This window comes from Bufo gargarizans, chromosome 6 (assembly GCF_014858855.1).
Source record: "Bufo gargarizans isolate SCDJY-AF-19 chromosome 6, ASM1485885v1, whole genome shotgun sequence".
Lineage (NCBI taxonomy): Eukaryota > Metazoa > Chordata > Amphibia > Anura > Bufonidae > Bufo > Bufo gargarizans.
This window is the reverse complement of record NC_058085.1, coordinates 25,312,593-25,326,846: the sequence shown is the minus strand read 5'-3', so window position 1 is coordinate 25,326,846 and position 14,254 is coordinate 25,312,593. Positions and strand designations below refer to the sequence as shown.

The 14,254-nt window shown below is 50.9% G+C and overlaps 1 long non-coding RNA gene and 1 pseudogene across 1 annotated transcript in view; both read right to left on the bottom strand.

Annotated features, from left to right (window-relative positions):
- The window catches only part of LOC122940483, a 31,616-nt gene extending 24,847 nt beyond the window's left edge, over positions 1-6,769 (bottom strand). Inside the window, exon 1 of the long non-coding RNA XR_006390308.1 lies at positions 6,642-6,769. This is a non-coding gene — a long non-coding RNA (uncharacterized LOC122940483). The remainder of the gene's footprint in view (positions 1-6,641) is intronic.
- The window catches only part of LOC122940393, a 459,251-nt pseudogene that overhangs the window by 133,978 nt on the left and 311,019 nt on the right, over positions 1-14,254 (bottom strand).

Below are 14,254 nucleotides of genomic sequence, written 5' to 3'. Positions count from 1 at the left end.
GAGACCACTCCCCCTGACGTAACCTGTGGCGACTCAAAGTCCGCTCGAGAATTCTCGACCCCTCTGATATGAATGACCGAGAGATGAAGCACTCTCCCCTCTATCTCCTCGAAAATCCATTTTGTCTCTTTTTGTAAGGAATCTGACCTGGTTCCTCCCTGATGATTGAGATATGAGACCACTGTCCGATTGTCGGACATCACTCTCACATGTCTGTTCTGGATCATAGGAAGAACTGCTCTCAAGGCCAACAAAACAGCCCTCAGCTCCTTTCGATTTGACAAGAACAGTCTCTGACCCTGGGACCACTCTCCCTGAAAGATCTGATCCTCCACGTGAGCCCCCCATCCCCAGGGGCTGGCATCCGTAGTCACAACTACTGGTTCCGGAAAGGACCAGGGAAGTCCCTGGGTCAGATTCTCTACTTCCTTCCACCAATTTAGGGATGAAAGAGTCACGTCTGATAATTTTATAACTGACTCCAGGGATGTCCCTGCCCGTCTCGTGGCAGCCAAGATCTCTCCCTGTAACTGGCGAGAGTGTCGCTGTGCCCACTGGACCGCTGGCATGCAGGATGTTAGAACTCCTAACAGGGACATAGCTTTCCTTAAAGACAGGGCTTCTCCTGACTGAACCCTCTGAACTGCTCCCTGAACCCCGACTACCTTCTCCTCTGTGAGGAAAGTTTTTTCCAGCCTGGAATTTAAAACCAGACCCAAGAAAACATGGCTCGTTGACGGCTCCATCCTGGACTTCTGGATATTCAACAGCCACCCCAGGGACTGAAGTACCTCCATTACCAGATTCAGAGCCCTGACACACTCCTCTTGAAAGCTGTGGCTGATCTAACCAAAAAGCCCTTACTTCCTGATCTAAGCCTTGCTCCCTGCTCTCTGTCCCCAGTCTGCTTCTTATTCTGAAATCTTGACGGGTTCCGAAAGGGCCGTTTATATTGCTTGAACTGAGTAAAAGATTCCTGGGGAAACTTTTTCTTTCTATCTGCCGCTTTTTCGAGTAAGGAGTCAAGTTCAGACCCGAAAAGAAACTGGCCATCACAGGGGATGCTACATGACCTCAGCTTGGACGGCATATCTCCCCCTTTCCAATTTTTAAGCCACAAAGCACGTCGCGCAGAACTGGAAAGGGATGCGGCTCTTGCTTCCAGCCTCACCGCGTCCACCGCAATAAAGTCTGCAGCCTTCTGGAAAGTGGGTATAGATGCTAACAACTGCTCTCTAGGGCACTTATCCCTAATCTGCCCCTCTAGCCTATCTAACCACAGTGACATAGACCTCGCAACCACAGTGGCAGCTATACTAGGCCTGAAAGCAGCCGCAGAAGATTCCCATGAATTCTTAAGGGAAGAATCTATTCTTTTATCCAAGGGGTCCCTTAAAAATCCCATGTCCTCAAAGGGCACTGAGGATCTTTTAGAAATCTTGGAAATGGCTACATCCAGTTTCGGGGCCTTGTCCCAAGATGTAGACGCCTCTTCCTCAAAGGGGTACTTCCGTTTAAAGGTCCTAGAAATAAATGGGTTTTTTATCCGTTTTTTTTCCATTCTTTTTCTATCGCTGCTGAAATAGACCTATGGACAGGGAAACACCTACGCTTCCTTTCCCTAAGCCCCTCAAACACGACATCCTCTACAGATCTATCCTCTCTGGTATCTTCCAACTCCAGGGTAGATCGGATAACTTTTAACAATTTGTCCGTATCTTCTGCTGGAAATAGGAACTTTCCTTCTCTTGTGTTATCTTCAGAAGAGGAGGAATCATTAGAGTCCTCATCCCCGGAGAGAGATTCACTATCTTCCGATTCCACGTCGGACTCCTGCCTCACCGCTCTTCTCCTCTTCCTACCGGCTTTCAGGGAATTTTTAACTTCGGACATAATAGACTTTAGGTCTTTCAGAAGACTCAGAGTCTCCTCAGCCACTGTCTTCTCAATGCACTGCTGACAGAGCTTCTTAGTTTAAGAAGAAGACAGCGAGCACTTGCAGATAGGGCATTCCTTGTTCTTTTTCTTTGCCACCACCTTCTTAAGCACCGTCTAAGAAAAAAGGAACTTACCCAAATCTAAGGAACCGCCTAAACCCTCTAAGGACCGAGAATAGGACTCACAATACCAGCGGCAGAATTTCAATATCCGCACTTTCAGACCTCTCCTCTCTTCATCCATAATGAAGGTAAACCTGCACTAATTAAATATTGTCCAAGTTACCTTCTGCCACCAAGTATTCCTCTCACCTGAGAGATACACAGCTACTTGCAGACCCACCATGCCACAGATAGCACTGGAACAAAACCTGGTCCACTTTCTGGCACTCTGAATTTCAGACACCGGCGTCCAATAACCCAAGCACACTCATACCTTTATGTAGCCGGTTTAAAACTGCCGGGATGCCGAACTTCCGGTCACTTGACCAGAAGCGCACGGCCCTGGAACGCATGGCACTTCCTGCCCGGACGCCACCAACCAGCGTCTACATCCGGTGGCGTCCTGGCTGGTCTGCAGCAAACTGGGGCCTTCTGGCCACCCTCAATCCGTTGGTGCGGTCCTCCTCGCCTGAGGGACCGGCACCTTCTGCCCTTGCGACCCGGGATCTCCGTCACCGGTATCCTGCCCCCGACGCCTGTGGGGAATGATCGGACAGGTACAATGCGCCGCCGCTGACCCTCCGGCATCTACCGGGACTTCCAGGTCAGGACGACAACTGCAGGCTCCCGTACCAGGACAGAAAACCTCACTGAGGTGGGAGAGCGGCTCCACCTTTTTATGCTGCAGGTTTCCTGTCCTGGGGCGGAGCCATCTCTCTAAGGTGCTGTCGTGGGGGAGGTGAAAAACTCAGATCCGATGGTATATTAATAGGGACTCCCGACTTTACATTGAAAGTCAATGGGGGACGGATCCGTTTGCAATTGCACCATATTGTGTCAACGTCAAACAGATCCGTCCCCATTAACTTGCATTGTAAGTCAGGACGGATCGGTTTGTCTCCGCAAGGCCAGGCGAAAGCCAAAACGCTGCAAGCAGCGTTTTGGTGTCCGCCTCCAGAGCGGAATGGAGGCGGAACAGAGCCAAACTGATGCATTCTGAATGGATCCGCATCCACTCAGAATGCATTGGGGATGTACGGATCAGTTCGGGGCCGCTTGTGAGATCCCTCAAACAAAACTCACAAGCGGAACCCCGAACGCAAGTGTGAAAGTAGCCTTAATTGTTTTCCGCCCCAGGGCCGCCCCCCCCCCCCCCCTTCTCTGCGCCCTCAAGTTGGGCTGCCTTATGATAGAGCCAGCCCTGTGCCCCCCCCCATAACAGTGACATCCACAGCACCCCCCCATAACAGTGACATCCACAGCGCCCCCCCCATAACAGTGACATCCACAGCGCCCCCCCCCATAACAGTGACATCCACAGCGCCCCCCCCATAACAGTGACATCCACAGCGCCCCCCCCATAACAGTGACATCCACAGCACCCCCCCATAACAGTGACATCCACAGCGCCCCCCCCCATAACAGTGACATCCACAGCGCCCCCCCCCATAACAGTGACATCCACAGCGCCCCCCCATAACAGTGACATCCACAGCGCCCCCCCCCCCATAACAGTGACATCCACAGCGCCCCCCCCCCCATAACAGTGACATCCACAGCGCCCCCCCCCCCCATAACAGTGACATCCACAGCGCCCCCCCCCCATAACAGTGACATCCACAGCGCCCCCCCCCCATAACAGTGACATCCACAGCGCCCCCCCATAACAGTGACAACCACAGCGCCCCCCCATAACAGTGACAACCACAGCGCCCCCCCCCATAACAGTGACAACCACAGCGCCCCCCCCCATAACAGTGACAACCACAGCGCCCCCCCATAACAGTGACAACCACAGCGCCCCCCCATAACAGTGACAACCACAGCGCCCCCCCCCATAACAGTGACAACCACAGCGCCCCCCCCCATAACAGTGACAACCACAGCGCCCCCCCCCATAACAGTGACAACCACAGCGCCCCCCCCCATAACAGTGACAACCACAGCGCCCCCCCATAACAGTGACAACCACAGCGCCCCCCCATAACAGTGACAACCACAGCGCCCCCCCCATAACAGTGACATCCACAGTGTTAAATGAATTCAGCCACTGATCTCACTCTGCCAACACACAGAGGGTGATGCCCCACATCATATACATTTCAGCCCGGCCCAAATTCATTTAACCCTTTAAAAACACCAGTTACTTATTGAGATCAGTCTGCTCCCGTCCACATCTCTGATCTCCTGGATATGTCTTCTATATAACGTCCCCTCCTCCAGTCCAGGTCTCTGAGATCTCCTGGATATGTCTTCTATATAACACCCCCTCCTCCAGTCCACGTCTCTGAGATCTCCTGGATATGTCTTCTATATAACGTCCCCTCCTCCAGTCCACGTCTGAGATCTCCTGGATATGTCTTCTATATAACGCCCCCTGCTCCAGTCCACGTCTCTGAGATCTCCTGGACATGTCTTCTATATAACGCCCCCTCCTCCAGTCCACGTCTCCGAGATCTCCTGGATATGTCTTCTATATAACGCCCCCTGCTCCAGTCCACGTCTCTGAGATCTCCTGGATATGTCTTCTATATAACGCCCCCTCCTCCAGTCCACGTCTCTGAGATCTCCTGGATATGTCTTCTATATAACGCCCCCTCCTCCAGTCCACGTCTCTGAGATCTCCTGGATATGTCTTCTATATAACATCACCTGCTCCAGTCCATGTCTCTGAGATCTCCTGGATATGTCTTCTATATAAGCCCCCTGCTCCAGTCCACGTCTCTGAGATCTCCTGGATATGTCCTCTATATAATGTCCCCTCCTCCAGTCCACGTCTCTGAGATCTCCTGGATATGTCTTCAATATAACGCCCCTCCTCCAGTCCACGTCTCTGAGATCTCCTGGATATGTCTTCAATATAACGCCCCTCCTCCAGTCCACGTCTCTGAGATCTCCTGGATATGTCTTCTATATAACGCCCCCTGCTCCCGTCCACATCTCTGATCTCCTGGATATGTCTTCTATATAACGTCCCCTCCTCCAGTCCAGGTCTCTGAGATCTCCTGGATATGTCTTCTATATAACGCCCCCTCCTCCAGTCCACGTCTCTGAGATCTCCTGGATATGTTTTCTATATAACGCCCCCTCCTCCAGTCCACGTCTCTGAGATCTCCTGGATATGTCTTCTATATAACATCACCTGCTCCAGTCCATGTCTCTGAGATCTCCTGGATATGTCTTCTATATAAGCCCCCTGCTCCAGTCCACGTCTCTGAGATCTCCTGGATATGTCCTCTATATAATGTCCCCTCCTCCAGTCCACGTCTCTGAGATCTCCTGGATATGTCTTCAATATAACGCCCCTCCTCCAGTCCACGTCTCTGAGATCTCCTGGATATGTCTTCTATATAACGCCCCCTGCTCCAGTCCACGTCTCTGAGATCTCCTGGATATGTCTCTATATAACGTCCCCTCCTCCAGTCCGCGTCTCTGAGATCTCCTGGATATGTCTTCTATGTAACGTCCCCTCCTCCAGTCCACGTCTCTGAGATCTCCTGGATATGTCTTCTATGTAACACCCCCTCCTCCAGTCCACGTCTCTGAGATCTCCTGGATATGTCTTCTATGTAACGCCCCCTCCTCCAGTCCACGTCTCTGAGATCTCCTGGATATGTCTTCTATATAACGTCCCCTCCTCCAGTCCAGGTCTCTGAGATCTCCTGGATATGTCTTCTATATAACGCCCCCTGCTCCAGTCCACGTCTCTGAGATCTCCTGTATATGTCTTCTATATAACGCCCCCTCCTCCAGTCCACGTCTGTGATCTCCTGGATATGTCTTCTATATAACGCCCCCTGCTCCAGTCCACGTCTCTGAGATCTCCTGGATGTCTTTTATATAATGCCCCCTCCTCCAGTCCACGTCTCTGAGATCTCCTGGATATGTCTTCTATATAACGTCCCCTCCTCCAGTCCACGTCTCTGAGATCTCCTGGATATGTCTTCTATATAACGCCCCCTGCTCCAGTCCATGTCTTTGAGATCTCCTGGATATGTCTTCTATATAACACCCCCTCCTCCAGTCCACGTCTCTGAGATCTCCTGGATATGTCTTCTATATAACGCCCCCTCCTCCAGTCCATGTCTCTTGGATAGGTCTTCTATATAGCGCCCCCTGCTCCTGGCTTTTGTTGCACCTGAGGAAGGCCGCCCTTGAAATGCATTGTATACTAGAACCAACCTCTTGTGATTTGTATGTTATGTTATTATCTTTAGGCTGGTGTCCTGCCCCAGAAGCTGCGTCTTTACCTCCTGCTTCATGTTCTCTGGAGTTTGTAGATTAGGCTGAGTTCACACCTCAGTTATTTGATCAGTTATTTCCATCAGTTATTGTGAGCCAAAACCTGGTGCGGGAGAAAACCACAGAACAAGTGCAGATCTTCCCATTACACCTGATCTCTGAGTCGCTTCACTGCTGGTCTGGGCTCAATAACTGAAGGAAATAACTGCAGTGTGAACTGGGCCTTAAGGGCGGATGGAGCTGTGTATCTCTGTGGCTGTGGAGCCTTATATGTGTGGATGTGATGAGTGTTCCACTTACCTGGGGGCAGGCGTGTCCTCCTCTGACAACCCTTCACTATGGAGCCTCCTGGGCTGTAATTTCTACCACCATGCAGGAGTCGGGCTCCAGGCTGTGCTGCAGGAGAAGGTACAGGACCTGTGATAATGTCATGACCATGTGATCAGGTGTGGGCGGAGTCAGGCTGTGCTGCAGGAGACGGTACAGGACCTGTGATGATGTCATGACCATGTGATCAGGTGTGGGAGGAGTAAGGCTGTGCTGCAGGAGAAGGTACAGGACCTGTGGTGATGTCATGACCATGTGACCGTCTGTGGGAGGAGTCAGGCTGTGCTGCAGGAGAAGGTACAGGACCTGTGATGATGCCATGACCACGTGATACGGTGTGGGAGGAGTCATGGAGATCACATGACCAGGTTTATCTGCTCTGTGTGAGACTCTGCTGTGCTGTGTGGAATCCCAGTCTGTATGTAGCAGAGCTGTAAGCCTGTAATGTTTGTATAGATGGAGCTGTATCCGTGTAATGTCTGTGTAGTTGAGCTGTATGTGCATACAACCAAGCTGTTTATGTGTAATATGCCTGTATCAGTGTGTGCAGCAGAGCTGTGTATGTGTAATGTTCAGTTACTACAGCTGAGTCTCTGTCATGTCCATGTAGCAGAGCTGTGTATGTGTAATGTTCAGTTACTACAGCTGAGTCTCTGTCATGTCCATGTAGCAGAGCTGTGTATGTGTAATGTTCAGTTACTGCAGCTGAGTCTCTGTCATGTCCATGTAGCAGAGCTGTGTATGTGTAATGTTCAGTTACTACAGCTGAGTCTCTGTCATGTCCATGTAGCAGAGCTGTGTATGTGTAATGTGCAGTTACTACAGCGGAGTCTCTGTCATGTCCATGTAGCAGAGCTGTGTATGAGTAATGTTCAGTTACTACAGCTGAGTCTCTGTCATGTCCATGTAGCAGAGCCGTGTATGTGTAATGTTCAGTTACTACAGCTGAGTCTCTGTCATGTCCATGTAGCAGAGCTGTGTTTGTGTAATGTTCAGTTACTACAGCTGAGTCTCTGTCATGTCCATGTAGCAGAGCTGTGTATGTGTAATGTTCAGTTACTACAGCGGAGTCTTTGTCATGTCCATGTAGCAGAGCTGTGTTTGTGTAATGTTCAGTTACTACAGCTGAGTCTCTGTCATGTCCATGTAGCAGAGCTGTGTATGCGTAATGTTCAGTTACTACAGCTGAGTCTTTGTCATGTCCATGTAGTAGAGCTGTGTATGTGTAATGTTCAGTTACTACAGCGGAGTCTCTGTCATGTCCATGTAGCAGAGCTGTGTATGTGTAATGTGCAGTTACTACAGCTGAGTCACTGTCATGTCCATGTAGCAGGGCTGTGTATGTGTGATGTTCAGTTACTACAGCTGAGTCTCTGTCATGTCCATGTAGCAGGGCTGTGTATGTGTGATGTTCAGTTACTACAGCTGAGTCTCTGTCATGTCCATGTAGCAGAGCTGTGTATGTGTAATGTTCAGTTACTACAGCTGAGTCTTTGTCATGTCCATGTAGCAGAGCTGTGTATGTGTAATGTTCAGTTTCTACAGCTGAGTCTTTGTCATGTCCATGTAGCAGAGCTGTGTATGTGTAATGTTCAGTTACTACAGCGGAGTCTCTGTCATGTCCATGTAGCAGAGCTGTGTATGTGTAATGTTCAGTTACTACAGCTGAGTCTTTGTCATGTCCATGTAGCAGAGCTGTGTATGTGTAATGTTCAGTTACTACAGCTGAGTCTCTGTCATGTCCATGTAGCAGAGCTGTGTATGTGTAATGTTCAGTTACTACAGCTGAGTCTCTGTCATGTCCATGTAGCAGAGCTGTGTATGTGTAATGTTCAGTTACTACAGCTGAGTCTTTGTCATGTCCATGTAGCAGAGCTGTGTATGTGTAATGTTCAGTTTCTACAGCTGAGTCTTTGTCATGTCCATGCAGCAGAGCTGTGTATGTGTAATGTTCAGTTACTACAGCTGAGTCTTTGTCATGTCCATGTAGCAGAGCTGTGTATGTGTAATGTTCAGTTACTACAGCGGAGTCTCTGTCATGTCCATGTAGCAGAGCTGTGTATGTGTAATGTTCAGTTACTACAGCTGAGTCTTTGTCATGTCCATGTAGCAGAGCTGTGTATGTGTAATGTTCAGTTACTACAGCTGAGTCTCTGTCATGTCCATGTAGCAGAGCTGTGTATGTGTAATGTTCAGTTACTACAGCTGAGTCTCTGTCATGTCCATGTAGCAGAGCTGTGTATGTGTAATGTTCAGTTACTACAGCTGAGTCTTTGTCATGTCCATGTAGCAGAGCTGTGTATGTGTAATGTTCAGTTTCTACAGCTGAGTCTTTGTCATGTCCATGCAGCAGAGCTGTGTATGTGTAATGTTCAGTTACAGCTGAGTCTCTGTCATGTCCATGCAGCAGAGCCGTGTATGTGTAATGTTCAGTTACTACAGCTGAGTCTCTGTCATGTCCATGTAGCAGAGCTGTGTATGTGTAATGTTCAGTTACTACAGCTGAGTCTCTGTCATGTCCATGTAGCAGAGCCGGCGATGTAATCTGCTGGTATCGGGGCTCTGTGCTCAGGAGATGTTTAGGGGTAACTCTGTCCCTTTTCTCCATATCAGTTATTAGAAATGATGTCAGCGATACCTTATGTCGGGGCAGATGTAGGATTTCCGCTGTGGGGGAAAAGGAGGAATAACCTTCTCTTCTGTTGTTCCTAGTGTTAGCACATAAATGGCCGCGCTGTGTCTTATCGCTGGGGATTGTCTGGCGATGTTACTCACGTGCGGGCCCGCGCGGTAACCTGGCAGCAGCCTTAAGTAATGTAATCACGCATGCGCCAGAAAGCGGAGAAAGCTGGCGCATGCGTGATTACACTACTTGAGGCTGCTGCCAGGACACCGCATGGGCCCAGACGTGAGTAACATCAGCGCATGCGCGAGACTACGGCGCACTTAGAAAAAAAATCAGACGAGGACAGCAGTGAACAATTACCAGCGGGGCGGTGGTGGGCTGGGCACAAACGGCCGGAGGGACAACCTCTTGGGCACGTTAGGAAGGTAATTTGCATATAAATAAAAAAGATTAAACTTGACTGACACGCTGTCGGGCGCCGGGCCCCTTGTCAGCCGCTTCCCCGGTAGTTACGCCACTGTATGGTTGAGGCTGGTATACATGTCTATGTACAGACAAGTCCCGTGGGATCCAGGCCTGGGTCAGTTTAGAATAAATCATTTTTATTGGCATTTTCAGTAATTGGCAGGTTAAGCCATAAGTACAGAAATGGTTGGCATAGTTAGGAAGGTCTGTAACATGGGGAAGGAAACACCAGGGAGGAAAGAAGGGGTTAAGAGGGAATCGCTGTCACAGTCTGCCATAGTTCGAAGGACCATTCCCCCTTTGAGAGGATGAAAAGACACAGTGTTAGGGTGCAATATCAATAAGGCCTCATGCACACGACCGTTGTGTGCATCCGCGGCCGTTGTTCCGTTTTCTGTTTTTTTCCGCGGACCCATTTACTTTCATTGGGTCCGTGGAAAAATCGGAAAATGCTCCGTTTGGCGTCCGTGATCCGTGTTTCCAGTCCGTGAAAAAAATATGACCTGTCCTATTTTTTTCACGGGCAACGGTCCGCGGACCCATTAAAGTCAATGGGTCCGTGAAAAATCACGGCTGCACACAAGATTGTCGTCCGTGTCCGTGATCCGTGTCCGTTTTTTTTCCTATCATTTCAAAGGCAAATGTTTTTTTTTCATTTTTCATATCAGTGGAACCTCCAAAAATCAAGGAAGACCCACGGAAGAAAAAAACGGACACGGATCACGGAACAACGGAAACCGTTTTTGCGGACCGCAAAAAAAAAACCCGTCTGTGTGCATGAGGCCTAAGACAGAGATTGCCGGCACTTATGGTTCTATAGTAAGGAATAGAGGGAGGGAGGGAGGGGGGGAGGGAAGAAACTGAAATATCCGTCTCAGACTTGGTAGGCGCTGAACAGGACGGATAGAACCGTAGGTAGAGACAGGGCGAAAGTTCAATGCTAGATTGGAATACACCAGGAGGGTCATGGTGACAGAGGACCTGCACCTAAACATGTACATTGCTGTTTCAACGCCCAAATTTGGTAACCCAGGGAGTCCCAGCATGGTAGACAGAACTATGCAACGCCACTACAGAAGTCCCTGTCTGTGAGTCGTGGATTATAGGGGATACACTCTGATGAAAGTGGGGTATCGGGAACTACGGTGATGGGGTCAGCGTCCACGTTGCTGGAGGACAGTGGAATCTTCTTCCCTTCTTCCAGGGTCTTGATGGCGTGCGTTTGTCCGTTCTTGCGGACGAGGATCTTTAGGGGATAGCCCCATTTGTAGGGGAAGTCATTATCTCTGAGGGCAGCTGTGATAGGCTGTAATGCTCTGCGCCGGCGGAGGGTGACCATGGAGAGGTCCGTGTAAAGTTTAATCTTCTGGTATGGAGCAGGTAATGCAGTCTTGTTCCTCGCTGCAGTCATAATTGCTTCTTGGGTATGAAAGAAATGAATACGCGCTAAAGTGTCGCACGGAATATTGGGGCCAAGATGTGGAGGTTTTGGAAGTCTATGGGCCCTGTTGATGATGATATCAGGAATTGGGATCTGTGGCAAGAGAGCCCTTATTAGCCCCTTCAGGTATGTTTGCAGATCCTGGGGGGCAACATCTTCAGGGATATCCCTAAATTTTACATTGTTCTGTCTGGAATGGTCTTCCTGGTCCGCCATTTTCAACTTAACAGCTTCCAGCTCATTAGCCATGGCATTATGGGATGCACAGGGCGCTGGAGGCTGAGCGGCTGTTCTTGCTGCGCCAGAGGACGGGCGCCATCTTGGATCCTTTGTATAGCTTGCCTTGAAGCTCTGGCCTCCTCTGGAGTCGGTGGATGCGACGGAGGTGACACATGCAGCAGGTTGGTGCTGCCAGACTTGTCCGCTGGGGAGGGTGAGCGGGCTGTGAGCGCCGGTGACATCTCACTAATGAGGGATCCAAGTGCCGCCTTATCTGTTCCATCGGCGCCATCTTTAGACCTTCCCCAGTGAAAGTAGCGCTCCAGATTTCCGTCTTGCATCTTCTGTAAGTGCTTTCTCGTTTTCCCCATGATGTCAGCGGCGGAGTAGTACATCTGAGAGAGTAGGTATGTGATACTTTGTGGTGAATGAAGACGGGCAGGCAAGATTACAGTCGCTGAGGTGCAGGAGCTCTTCTGTCAAGCGGCCATATTGTTTGGCAGCCTAGCCACGCCCCCCTGGTTCATTTTAATGAACGTGAGCTTGTCCACGTTGGCTGTGGACAGGCGGCTGTGTCTGTCTGTAAAGACGCCTCCTGTCGTGCTAAATACACGTTCAGAGAGTACACTGGACGCCGGGCAGGCCAGCACCTCCAAGGCATACAGGGAAAGCTCTGGCCATGTGGACAATTTGGAGACCCAGAAGTTGAATTGGGCAAAACCATCAGTCAGTACGTGTAGGCGTGTGCACAGGTACTGTTCCACCATGTTGTTCAAATGCTGCCTCCTGCTGACACGCTCCATATCAGCAGTTTGGGACGGTTGTTGCGGCGAGGTGACAAAGCTTTTCCACGTCGGCCATGCTAACCCTGCCATCTGAGGTGCTGGCGCTGACACAGCTGCGTTGGCGACCTCTTCCTCCTCCCCTGCCTTCGCCTTGTGCGTCCACTTGTCCCCCGGCGTCAGTCGGGAATGCTCTCAGGAGCGCGTCTACCAGCGTGTGCACCTGTAGTCACGCATCTTCTGATCACGCTCCAGTGAGGGAATTAAGGACAGCACATTGTCTTTGTAACAGGGATCCATCAGGGTGGCCACCCAGTAGTCCGCACACATTAAAATCTGGGCAACTCTGTTGTCGTTGCGCAGGCACTGCAGCATGTAGTCGCTCATGTGTGCCAGGCTGCCCAGAGGTAAGGACAAGCTGTCCTATGTGGGAGGCATATCGCCTGCGTCCTCCGTATCCCCCCAGCCACGCACCAATGATGGGCCCGAGCTGCGTTGGATACCACCCCGCTGTGAACATGCTTCATCCTCCTCCTCATCCTTCTCGTCCTCCAGTAGTGGGCCCTGGCTGGCCAAATTTGTACCTGGCCTCTGCTGTTGCAAAAAACCTTCCTCTGAGCCACTTTTCAAAGATTGGCCTGAAAGTGTTAGAGATGACCCCTCTTCCTCCTCCTCCTCCTCCTCCTCCTCCTGGGCCACATCCTCTTCCATCATCGCCCTAAGTGTTTTCTCAAGGAGACATAGAAGTGGTATTGTAACGCTGATAACAGCGTCATCGCCACTGGCCATGTTGGTGGAGTACTCGAAACAGCACAACAGGGCACACAGGTCTCGCATGGAGGCCCAGTCATTGGTGGTGAAGTGGTGCTGTTCTGTTGTGCGACTGACCCGTGCGTGCTGCAGCTGAAACCCCACTATGGCCTGCTGCTGCTCGCACAGTCTGTCCAGCATGTGCAAGGTGGAGTTCCACCTGGTGGGCACGTCGCATATGAGGCGGTGAGCGGGAAATTCAGCACATGCGCCAGGCAAGGGATGTGCGTCAAACCGGCTAGTCCCAGAGCTGCAACGAGATTTCGCCCATTATCGCACACCACCAGGCCGGGCTTGAGGCTCACCGGCAGCAACCACTCGTCGGACTGTTGTTCTATACCCCGCCACAACTCCTGTGCGGTGTGGGGCCTGTCCCCCAAACATATGAGTTTCAGAATGGCCTGCTGACGTTTACCCCGGGCTGTGCTGAAGTTGGTGGTGAAGGTCTGTCGCTGACCGGATGAGCAGGTGGTAGAAGAGGAGGAGGAAGCCGAGTAGGAGGAGGAGGCTACAGACCCTTTCTTGGTTTTGAAGGTGCTTACTCCACTGCAGCCCGTGTCTCGCATGTAGATGCCTGGTCATGCAAGTTGTGCTAAGGTTCAGAACGTTAATGCCTCGCTTCAGGCTCTGATGGCACAGCGTGCAAACCACTCGGGTCTTGTCATCAGCACATCGTGTAAAGAAGTGCCATGCCAGGGAACTCCTTGAAGCTGCCTTTGGGGTGCTCGGTCCCTTGTGACGGTGGCCAGTAGCAGGCGAACTGTTTTGGCGATGGCTGCTCTGCTTTTGCACCCTGCTCCCTCTTTTGCTACGCTGTTGGCTCGGTCTCACCACTGCCTCTTACTCCGAACTCAAAGTCAGTGGCACGACCTTCATTCCATGTGGGGTCTAGGACCTCATCGTCCCCTGCATCGTCTTCCACCCAGTCTTCCTCCCTGACCTCCTTTTCGGTCTGCACACTGCAGAAAGACGCAGCAGTTGGCACCTGTGTTTCGTCATCATCAGAGACGTGCTGAGGTGGTATTCCCATGTCCTCATCATCAGGAAACATAAGTGGTTGTGCGTCAGTGCATTCTATGTCTTCCACCCCTGGGGAAGGGCTAGGTGGCTGCCCTTGGGAACCCTGCCAGCAGAGTCTTCAAACAGCATAAGAGACTGCTGCATAACTTGAGGCTCAGACAGGTTCCCCGATATGCACGGGGGTGATGTGTAGGGCTGCAGTAAACAAATATTTTTGTAATCA